The sequence below is a fragment of the Lepidochelys kempii genome, chromosome 11 (genome assembly GCF_965140285.1).
Source record: "Lepidochelys kempii isolate rLepKem1 chromosome 11, rLepKem1.hap1, whole genome shotgun sequence".
NCBI lineage: Eukaryota > Metazoa > Chordata > Testudines > Cheloniidae > Lepidochelys > Lepidochelys kempii.
The window spans coordinates 30,564,549-30,576,101 of record NC_136390.1 but is presented as its reverse complement, the minus strand read 5'-3'; the positions used below and the strand labels follow the sequence as shown (position 1 = coordinate 30,576,101).

General features: G+C 44.5%; 1 pseudogene; it reads left to right on the top strand.

The window, feature by feature from the left end:
* Positions 1-6,561: 6,561 nt before the first annotated feature.
* Positions 6,562-7,188, top strand: LOC144929146 (18S ribosomal RNA; annotated as a pseudogene).
* Positions 7,189-11,553: the final 4,365 nt, after the last annotated feature.

The following is an 11,553-nucleotide window of genomic DNA, read 5'->3' as shown; positions in this document are numbered from 1 at the left end:
GGAAGTGACAAAGGAGGAGAAAGACTTGGTTGTGTTGCCTGATCACAGGAGAACTGTGAGCTGCCAATGTGATGTGGCTGTGAAAAATGCTAATACAATCTTGGGATATATCAGGCAAGGTATTTGCAGTAGAGGTAGAGAAGTAACTGCATGGGTCACTTGCAGGTGCAAACTAGTGTAAATTGTGGATACTCTGTAACTTGAAGTCTTTAAATCGTGATCTGAGGACTTCAGTAACTCAGCCAGAGGTTATGGATCTATTACTGGAATGGGTGGGTGAGGTTCTGTGACCTGCACTAGGCAGGAGGTCAGACTAGATGATCATGATGGTCCCTTCTGGCCTTAAAGTCTATCAGACTAGAGGCACTGAAAGCAAAGTCAGATAATAAATGTATCAGAATAGTGGAGTATATTCCTTCCTGCTAAGTGGACTACGTCAAAGGTCTTCAAACTTTTTTCATAATGTGGAACATACTTTAATACTGAGATTGTCCTTTGGACCACCAGCCTCCCCATTCATAAGTGAGCAGACCATTTCTTCTGAATAATTATATGATATTCCTACAGTATTTGCTAACATGGAAAAATTCTTATATTTTTAATGGAGTTTAGCAGGTGGAAACAGGAAGGAAAGGTCACTGTGTGGCTAGCTAGATCTTCTTAGAGCACCAGTAAGTGCTCTACAGATCACAAATTAGACACTTCTGGGTTAAAATCCCACATGCATGATCCTGCCTCCTGTCTGTTCCCAAATTTAAGCACCAGCATGTTAGTTATGTATTTTAAAGGAGCTAAACCTATATGCAGTGAAAAAGATAAAATCAGTATGTTGAAAAAAAGATTACACAAATAGCACCTATATTCTCTCTCACAGTTTGTGTTTGCATGATAAAATGTATCATCTCCAGGTCCAGTCCTGCAAACCTAGGGCTTACTACTACGAGCAATCCCATTAAAATCAATAGGGCTACATACTAAGTAGACTTTAAGCATGATAGTAAGTGTCTTCAGCATGGGGCCCTCTGATTGCATAATTGATAAAGGCTTGTTGAAGGTACTACTTATTTTCATTTTTGAGATGCGTTTCAGTACTCTTCTGTAGCTGGATACCATCCTGAGAATAATAGGGAGAATACTGACTTTTCCTTGAATCGATGTTTTGTTGTTATTGCCTTTGTATGGGGAGCGTTTTATACACTGTTGTTCCAGAGGCTCAGCTTTGCACATAACATTTTGATTGTACTGTATTTCTTGGGCAAGAGGTTTTATTTTTCATTTCTTTTATAACATTCAAAAGTCACAGTGATGTCAAAGGCACATATCCTATCCCATTTATTCAAACATTCACATTATTATTATTTTATTTGTACAGTAGAACTGCTGTAGTGAAGTCCTTGATATGGTGAACAGTTTGTGAGGTTCTGCTTTTTCCACTGTGTACCTCAGTGAAATAATAATCCTGTTCTACTGTGAAATCACTGGCCAGAAGGCATTATTTTAATGTACACATCATTTCATACTAAACTAAGATTTCCTCGTGTTCCGCCCTCACTAATAAATGCAAAAGATCATATAATTCATAATTGCATGACAAAAATGAGGTAGAATAGCATGTGTCTGTTCTCTGTGCAGTGCAATCTGTCTCCCTGATATAGTGATATTTTCATTTACTGTAAAAAGGCTTTGCTGTCTTAGAATATATAAATGACTAGCTAGCAGGTGTTTGAATTTGGGCAGAGAAAATGAGTGGGACTCTCAGATGTTTTGTGGAAATGAGATTGGATGTCTATGACACGTGACACAGCTCTCTCTCTCTCTCTCTCTCTCTCTCTTTTCAAGCATTACTATTTCATTATTGTTAATGTAGGGAGAGATCTTAAAAACACAAATAGGAATTTGGAGCCCACTCCCTTGGTACCTAACCTGAGTTTTGTTTCTTCGAAAATGTACATTACTGTAGCAACTTGAGGTGCTGCATATTTATACAGTGTCTCTTTGTCCTAGGTGCTGTACAAATATACTGCTAGGCCAGAGAGTTTACAATCTAAATTGAGCAACATAAAACGTGGTGGACAGGAACACAGCTGCATGCACATTTTTAATATACATTTGATCATATGCATGTACTGTATTTATGTACCCCCCCCCCCATATTATGGCCATGAGTAAAAGTTCATTTTCATTATGGGAGATATTACAGGTTTCAGAGATGTTCCCAATACTTATAATTGGAGAATACTGATAGAATCAATATTAACTTTTTAAGTATGCCCGCTGTATGTGTCTCTGTGTCTTTCTCTCTGTGCACATATGCACATAGACAATGTTTTGTAATTCTATAAATAAATATTTCATTTCCCAACTCCCCTTAGCCTAGCCATCAAGCATCGACTGATTTTTTGTAGGCCCTATGACAGAAGCAGGTCTTGAGAAGGGATTTGAAGGAGATAATGGTAGTTTTAGGCATAAGCCTAAACCCAAGACCTAAGGCCTTGTCTATATGGGCGGTTTCCTGCACATTGAGTTGTAGCTCCCTGGCTGGTGGACAGTGTATGTGCTGCAGTGATAGCATACACAGCTTAGTGAGGGTGTTCTATGCATGGAAGAAAGCGGCATGGAAGAAAATGTGGAGATGTTTGTGGGTGGGAGGAATGGATAAGTAGAGGGTCAGGATTGATGTCGTTTGTGAAGCAGAGAAGGAAAGGATTATGTCATAAGGGGCAAGAGTGGATAAATAGGGTGGGAATGGATTGTGAAGAACCTTGGAGGTTGACAAGAAGAAAGAGTTTGGTACAGTGGATGAGAGGAAGCCAGTGAGGTGACGAGGTCAGAGTGATTGGCAAGGAAGATGATTTTAGGAGTTGTGTTTTGTAAAGATAAGTGGTGATGCAAGTGTCTGGGAGGTCAGAGAACAAAAGTAGGTTACATTAATCAAGGTGAAAAGGTGATGAGGGTGTAGATAAGAGTTTTATCATGTGTAAACGGAAAGAAAAAGTCAGGTATTAGAAATGTTTGGGAGGCAAAATGGCAAGATTTGGAGGCAGCCTGGATATGAGAGAGGGAGGAACTGAAGGCGACTTCCATATCACAACCTGATTGACAAGAAGCATTGCGGCATTGTTGACAGTGGCAGAGAAATTATTCATGGCACCAGGTGACATGACACATCCTTATCCTTCACTCATAATTTTTACTTCATTCTTTCGGCAAAATCTTGAAAGGGAGCGGAGGTGGATGTTCTTGCTGTGGACACAGCAAGGATACTGGCAGAATGTAACAGTTTATTGTTGCTTTATGGGTAACATACAATTGTCACTTTTTTATGGTGTAGTACAGTGTGAACTTCAGTGAAGTCCTGGCTTCCTGGTTCACTGACAAAATCTGCTTGTCTGGAACAAAATATCCAAACTTAGAAACAGACTAAAAAGAGGGTGACTATTCACAGAAACTCCTGTGGGTTCTGCTTCTGCATTCTTGTGAGTAGTTGAATCTAGGAGGCTTTGACGACCAGAGTGAATTCGGAACACCCCCAAACTCCATTATGTGCCAGGGCCACAGCTCACCTGGGAATTCCATCGCATGGCCCAGCACACATGCAGTTGGGCCTCCAAGTAACGTTTCAAGCAAGGAGCATGGCAATACAAGGGAAGGCTGAATTATGGTTGGACGGCCCAGGTACCAATTCCGGAGTCACTGGAGTTACACAGGCTTCCTTGCAGGCTACTAGCTGGCTAAAGTCAATGAGTTACAAGACTGTTGTCTGAGGAACTGTGGCCTTTGGAAGGGACTATGGTGTTCTGTTTTTAGCTTTGCCAGTGACTCAATATCTGTGCCATTTCACCTTTCTCTTCATGCACTCTCAGAGACAATAAGCCTTCCACACTCATAGGAGTGCTGTATTACTAAATAGTACTTGCAAAGTATTTTGTAATATTCAAAAGAAAATGTACATAGATGTGACAAAATAATTTTGGAATTGTCACATATTTTATAGTTCCTAGGTAAAAAAGACTATTTAGAGAGATGTGTATGTGCATTTATGTGCGTGGGAGAAGGTCCTATATGGTGCGTGTACATTATGAGTCACGTTACTTCCCTTGCTGCTAGCATGTATCCAGCCAAAGGACAAAGAACAACATGTCTTAGAGCTATTGTAACACCCGGATGAGCCCCCACTTGTAGCGCTGACAGACCCCAGTTGTCAAATGTGGCTTTTAGCTCATGTCGTAGAGGCTCATGCATTTAGCTTCAGAGGTTCTAGGTTCATCCCACTCACCAACGACTGGGATCTGTTGGCGTTACACTATGTGATACCACAAAGGGCCCGAATTCCTAGTTAATTTTCCTATGTGCTGGTTGCAGTTATTTGTTAGTAATTCAATTATGCTTCTATTCAGAATAAGGGTACAGATGCTTAGCAACTCAAGTCAGTTCCTGCAAATGCCTCTCATAATCAGTCTGTCCTCTCTTCTAAGTATTCACTTCTTGGTGTTAGATGCCTCTATCCACAAATTGTATGATGGGAGGAAGATCTTGTAGTTAGGGCATTGGATTGGCACTTGAGAGATTTGCCACAAACTGTTTGTGTGACCTTGAGCAAGTCACTTATCTCTGTCTCCATTCTCCGTCCATTGAATGGTGATTAATACTTCCTTGAGCCTACCCTTTGACTGTCTATTTCAATTGTAAGTTGCTCAAGTCAGAGATTGTCTCTTATAACGTCCGTGGAGAATGTCCAGGCACAATGTGGTTCTGGTCTCTGAGGAGGCCTCTACACACTACAAATAATTAGTAATAACAATAGTTCCTGGCTCTAGACTCAATGTACACTTCCCTCACTAAGCAAACTACAAGAGTAAAATGTAAAGGAGAAGATTTGAAGACCAAAATCCTGAACCATGAACTTGATATAGGTATAGTAATAGAGAAGGTGAATAGGGATGAAACTAATAAGGTTCTGTAGTAATTTACAGTTTTCTAAAAATTACTCTAAGAAATTATAGAACTTAAAAGAAAATGATAAGCTTTTGAAAGGTTTCAAGCCATCCTGTAGAATTCTGTAGAATTTTCTATTGAATTCTGGAGCCTATGGAAAGATTATCATTATCTATTAAATACTATAGAATTTTTTCCAGAAGGGTAATCGGACAGTCAGTTGGTATCACTGTTATTGTGGCAGGACTCCTAGCAGTATCAGAGTTTTTAAATGCAAGGAAGAAATTGCAGAAGAGACAACACAACAGAGAACACACTTACTAAACTGGGGTAGAAAGAGATCTCTAGTTCATTTACGGTTGACCAGAAATACAAAGACAGCGTTTATTTTTAAAGCCTAATGCTTGAATCAGTTCTTCTAGTGTTTTAACACAGAGCAACACTATAGTGAGCTGAATCTAGTTCAACCAAAACAGTCTCGCATCCAACTTTGGAAGGAGGGTGGGAGTGCAAGAGTGAGAGTTAGAGGTTCAAGCACTGAGACAGTGGTAGAGAATTAGTAGGCTGTGTGCAGTGTCTGTGGGATTACTACATACTGTCAAATGAAAGTCAAAAACTTGTGTGCCTGATATACAGAGCCAGCTGTGTGTGTATTGTGACAAATAGTGCAACTCCATGCAGTATCTTTGGGGACCATTTTATTAAATGTATGAGTGGCTTATGCCTGATTGTGACCTACACCATAAGGGAGAGTTACCACAGCTGCTATAGGAACTAAGGCAGTAGGGGGTGATTACCCCAGAGATTGTAAACAACTCCAGAGAAGTTCCGCCCCTTGGGGTGATTTGCATAGACTGGTTCAGGCTTGGTTTTTCAGAGACTAGGACATAAAGGGCTTCTGGACTAAAAGGATGAGCTTGAGCAGACTTTCATTTTGATTCAGCAAATGGACATGACTCTTTGTCCAAGGGGAGGCTCCAACCTTTCTGAAGGGTTGGAAGGTGCATTGGCATATCTGACTCCCCAGGTGGAAGATGGGTGATTTCTGGTATGTTTTGTGTGGGGTTTAAAGCGGTTCGTTGTTTTTATATGTTTTCTCTGTAATGCTTTTGCCCTATGAATAAATGTGCTTGTGTGGAAGAGCAGTGAGAGTACTGGTAAAAACACCATCATTTTCCTTGGAGAGAAAGCACAGCTCAGGTGCTGGCCTTTAGGAAGACTGGCTTGCTAGGGGTATCACAATGTAAGACAGGGAGCTATGTGACCTTAAAACTGCCAAGGATCTCTGTGCAGAGACAGGTGATAACTGGAGACCTGCCTGAGCATTCCTGGAGTGGATCACGGAGGGCATGTACAGGGGCAGTCGACCTGAAACTGTGACATGTATCATCTCTCTGATCTATCTGCAGAATTGTGTCATTTGCTTTGCATTGAATGGAGAGAGATCACAGCACAGTTAATAAGCATTCTTTTTACTGATCTTTTTCTTCTGCACATTTCTCTTTCATTCTTTTTTGTTCAATGGCATTTGTTCTGAGTGGTTATTAGGGATCAGTGATCTAATGGGCTGCATTATTCCCATGACCTGCCGGGCAGCTTACAGGAAACCAGAGTCTTTGGGTTCCAGGGGGAGTATGGTTGCAAAGCTGAAATTTAAAGGAATTGACACCACCAGGAGTGGAACCTGTGGCTTAATTTTACTCAACACGGGAAACCTCACCCGGCCTGGACATGGAAAGGATTGACAGATTGATAGCTCTTTTTCAATTCTGTGGGTGGTGATGCATGGCCGTTCTTAGTGGGTGGAGCGATTTTTCTGGTTAATTCCGATAACGAACAAGACTCTGGCATGCTAACTAATTATGCGACCCCCAAGCGGTCGGCGTCCAACTTCTTAGAGGGACAAGTGGCGTTCAGCTACCCGAGATTGAGCAATAACAGGTCTGTGATGCCCTTAGATGTCCGGGGCTGCAAGTGCGCTACACTGACTGGCTCAGCATGTGATGGGGATCGGTGATTGCAGTTATTCCCCATGAACGAGGAATTCCCAGTAAGCGTGGGTCATAAGCTCGTGTTGATTAAGTCCCTGCCCTTTGTACACACTGCCCGTCGCTACTACAGATTGGATGGTTTAGTGATTGGCCCTGCTGGGGTTGGTCATGGCCCTGGTGGAGTGCCGAGAAGATGCTCGAACTTGACTATCTAGAGGAAGTAAAAGTCGTAACAAGGTTTCTGTAGGTGAACCTGTGGAAGGATCGTAAACAGGATTGTGCTTGGCTGGCTCGGGGTCCCCTGATGGTGGCACAGCTGATGACCGAGGCCTCGGATGCCTCCCCGCGTGCAGGATGGGACCCTGGCGGCAGGGTCCTGGGTGCGGGGAGAGCCGGGCGCCCCCTCTGCACTCGCTCTGTCCCCGTTCCCAGGTGGCTGGGAGGGGCCGGGATTGAGGTCGGCGGAGGGGGTCTCCTCCATCCACTGTCGGACCACTGTCACGCCTTCCCCTCCGTGCGTGTACCTGAGCCACCCCCTCAGAGATGCTGCCCACCTGTGCGGTCTTTCCCGGTCTCTGGGACCGTCCTCCACGCCGCTTCGGCGACCGACCCTGGAAAGGGAGCTCGACGTGGGTGTGCGGCTGGGATGGTGCGCGTGGGGCGGAAGCAAAAACGGCAGTGGCCCCAGTCCCGTCTGCCTCCCAGGCACACCGTAAATGGAAGGAAACCCCGGATCCCTGGGAGCGAGCGAGGCCGTGGCAGTGGTTTCCCAGTGTGCCTTCTGGGACGATGCCCCTCCCAAGGTAATGCGGAGCCAGCTGGCAGGTGCCGGGCACCACTTTGTGTGCCATCCATCGCTTGCCTACCCTGTAGGCTGAAAGTGGTGGCGGCGGGGGGGGGGGAAGATGCCCCAGAGGGATTGGAACTGTTTCCCTCACCCAGGAGCCAGGTACCCAGTGCTCTCCACAAGCCTCGTGGCCTGGGGAAGATGGTGGTTCAAAGACTTGTACGGCCTGAGGTGGCCCGTGGACGCCCATGAGAGGGCCCTGGGGAGGGCGGAGGGGGACCGCCCAGGAGGGAAGGACATCTGAGGACGCCCATGACCCCCTCGATACACCCGTGCCACCCATCCCAGTCACCCCAATCCACGGGAAGCCCAGGACGGAGAGGGGCTATTCTGCCTCCCTCTCTGCGTTGGGGCCAAAAGGCCAGGGCCCGTCTTGCCTCTCCCCCCAGACTCCCACCCCATGGTCTGCGAGGGGAGAACGGAAAGGGCTGGGGCTGGGGAGTCGGACTGCACATGGCTGTGGCCGCCTGGCCCCTCTGAGCCAAGCGAAAAAATTTTTTGGAGGGGGGAGGGATAGCTCAGTGGTTTGAGCATTGGCCTGCTAAACCCAGGGTTGTGAGTTCAATCCTTGAGGGGGTCATTTAGGGATCTTGGGCAAAAATTGGGGATTGTTCCTGCTTTGAGCAGGGGGTTGGACTAGATGACCTCCTGAGGTCCCTTCCAACCCTGATATTCAATGATTCTATGATCTGGTTCAGATAAAAAAAAGAATTTGCCCAAACCTTTGCCCAAAACTTGAGAAGGGAATAATTTACAGATTTTATTATAAACTCACTTCTTGTGGTCATTGTGGAGGAGAGATTTGAATCAGACGGTAGGTTGTCTTTCTAGGGGCATCTTAATGCATGCTTACCCTGATCTACTGTGTCTCTAACCACAGGGACTTTGAGAGGTCAACTCCCCACCCTGATTCTTTGTGTTTCTTTGGAAGCAGCTAATTTCCCACTTCTCTGTTCATGACCTTTCTCTGAAAAACAAAACAAAAAACTCCACTAACCTTGTCCATATCCCTGCCGCCAAGAATAAGAACATAAGAACAGCTATATTGGGTCAGATCAATGGGCCATCTAGCCCAGTATCCTGTCTTCTGCCAGTGGCTGCTGCCAGATGCTTCAGAGGGAATGATGGTTCTCATTGCCAGGGAAGGAGTAATTTCACATGTTCAAAGTTTTTTTGTATCTCTTGGGGTCCCATAGTATGGTAGGGCTCTCAGGTGGGATGGTCAGAGAAAAAGAGGGAATGAATGGTGCATAGGCCACCTTGCAGCCATCTGAAGAGAATTACCTAATGTAAGGGTAACTCCACTGTAATACATGTGTGAGACGCATAGGTGCTGGTAAGAGAAGAGACTATTCTTCATTTCTGCACCCAGTCACCTGACATGGCTCAGGGTTACAAAAGGTTACACCTCCAGTGGCTACTGTTACACAAGCTATTTTCCCCTCCATCCAGTGACAGTGTAACAGAGAGGGAGGTCTGGGACCTTTTGGCAGAAAGGAGTTTGTGTCAGGAGGGAGAGAGCTGGGTATAGTGGGTGAGGTATTGGGGAGGAGAGGGTGGTTTGGATCATTTCAGTAAGTTTCAAATATGTATTTCCCGTGTTGATGAGAAAACTGTCAAAGGTCTGCATGGTTATGTGAAGTGTCCCATTAGCTGGGGTCTGCAAACTGAGCTGGAAATATTGTGAGAACAGGCTTTATTGTGAAATGTCACAACTTTCTGTTGTTCGCAGGCAATAGCATGTGAACGACCGCACCACACCTGAAGCGGGGTGGGGTGAGATGGGGGGTGGGGATTGTCTGGGCTTGCCAGAGGAAGGTAGCAGTGCTTTATGGCAGAGGTTGGGGAGGGGACGACAAGAAGGAGGTTGGAACCTGGTGCAAAAAGGTGTGTGGTGTTTAGCTTTGCAGTGCTGACTCACCCCCTAGGAATTTGAGGGTGGAAGGCTTTAAAAGTGTAACCCTGGGCATTGGAACCCTTTCTCCACACAGCAGACAAGGCAGAACCCACCCTCCCTCCTCTTGAGGTGTGAACATCAGGTAAGGTTTAGGACCTGCTGAGGGCATTACTGTAGTTGCTCCTTTGTAGGGGGATTGGAAAGGAATTTTTCTCACCACCATATTGGCTTTGGTGGAGTAGGGTTTTTCACTTTCCCCACAGTGGGTGTCAGGGAGAACTTATTATGTTGAGGAGAAAAGTGGTTAGGCTATTTGTCACAACTTATTTTGTAAGTGTGGGGCGAATGTCCAGGTCAGGTGCTTCATAGGGAAGGCATCCAGTGGCCAGGTAAATGGCCTGGTAATCGACTTGAAAGGAGGTGCTGGTTAATGGAATGGGGTGGGAGATTTGGGGCTCCTCTGATTGGTATGGCAGGGAGCCAAGTCCCCTTTTCTTATAGCCCACCTTAACCCTCCTATGAGGGGGAGAGGTGGATGGTAAGGTCCTAGCCAGTGGTTCCCAACCTTTTCACCGTTGTGGCATGCATCCAATACTACCTGCATGTCCCTGAGGATGTTAAATGGGTTGCAGCTCTGTGCTGATTGGGCCACAGGTTGAGACCTACTGGTCAAAGCCCTGGGCTGGCTGTGGGATAAGGATGGAAAATGACAGGTGCTGGTGGAAGTCCCGGGTAATTATTTGAATGAACATGGGGTTGCTTGCACTGTATACTTTTATCTGCCAGGTAGTCCCAGACATCTAATAATAAAGTTGCCGCCTGTTTAAATCCATATCAGGTGTCTCCTATCCTTGGTTTTGGCCAGACAGTAGCTTTCCTCACTGTAATTCAGCAGTTCTGTGTCTAGCCACATTCCAACAGTGCAGAAAAACCAGCAAAAGTGAGAACCAAGTAAATTCTTTCAAACCTCAGAAGAGATTCAGTTTGAGTTTTGGGGAAAAGTTTGGGTCAATGCTTCATCTGAACCATTCTGCTTCTCTCTAACCTGGATTTATGCATGCTTACTGGCATCAGACTAAACCTCCAGACTCATCACTAACGCTACACTTGGTTCAATCTCTGTATTTAATTTTGAAGAAACTCAGACTGGATTTTTAGCTCCCAGATTAATGTTTGCTGATAATTGGTGACTAGCTGGTTTACGCTGGGGCAAGTTTTGTCCTGTCTTTGTCATCACTGGCGAGTAGATATGTTGAACGTATCTTGAATATGTTTCAACCCTATGTTTGAAAAATGTGTGGATTTAATGAATCTCCATTCATATGACTTAAATTTTCTTTTTCTTTAAAAAATATTGTTTAGTATTCCCCACTGATAAATGATCTGGAAATAGTTCCTTATTTTTCTTCAGAAACATGCAAAAATTCAAGTTCTGAACTGGAAACTTCTTGTTTTGAAGACAACTTTTAGGAATGAGTCTGTTTTCTCTCAAAAATTGGCTCATTTCACGGGGAAAAGTCCATTTTCAAGCAAAAGCTTCATGAAAAATGGCAAACTTTTTGCAGAATGTGTTGCTTTTCATGTTCATAATGAAATGCAATCCCCCTTCCCAAAATTAGAAGTATTCATATCTTTTGTTGTGAATTGTTCATACACTTCTACATCAAAACAGTATTGTTCTGGCATACTGGTAGCAACCTCATGACATGGGAGGATCAATGGACAATGGATTGACAATCAGAATCCCTGAGTTTAAGGTATTTCCATGGATTTATCAGGCTGTGTTCTTAAGTTTCCCTGCATTCATCATAGTAGAAGTGATCTTTCTAGCCATTTCTATGTACATCTTTTTTTTGTATATAAAACAATACATTGTTACCACC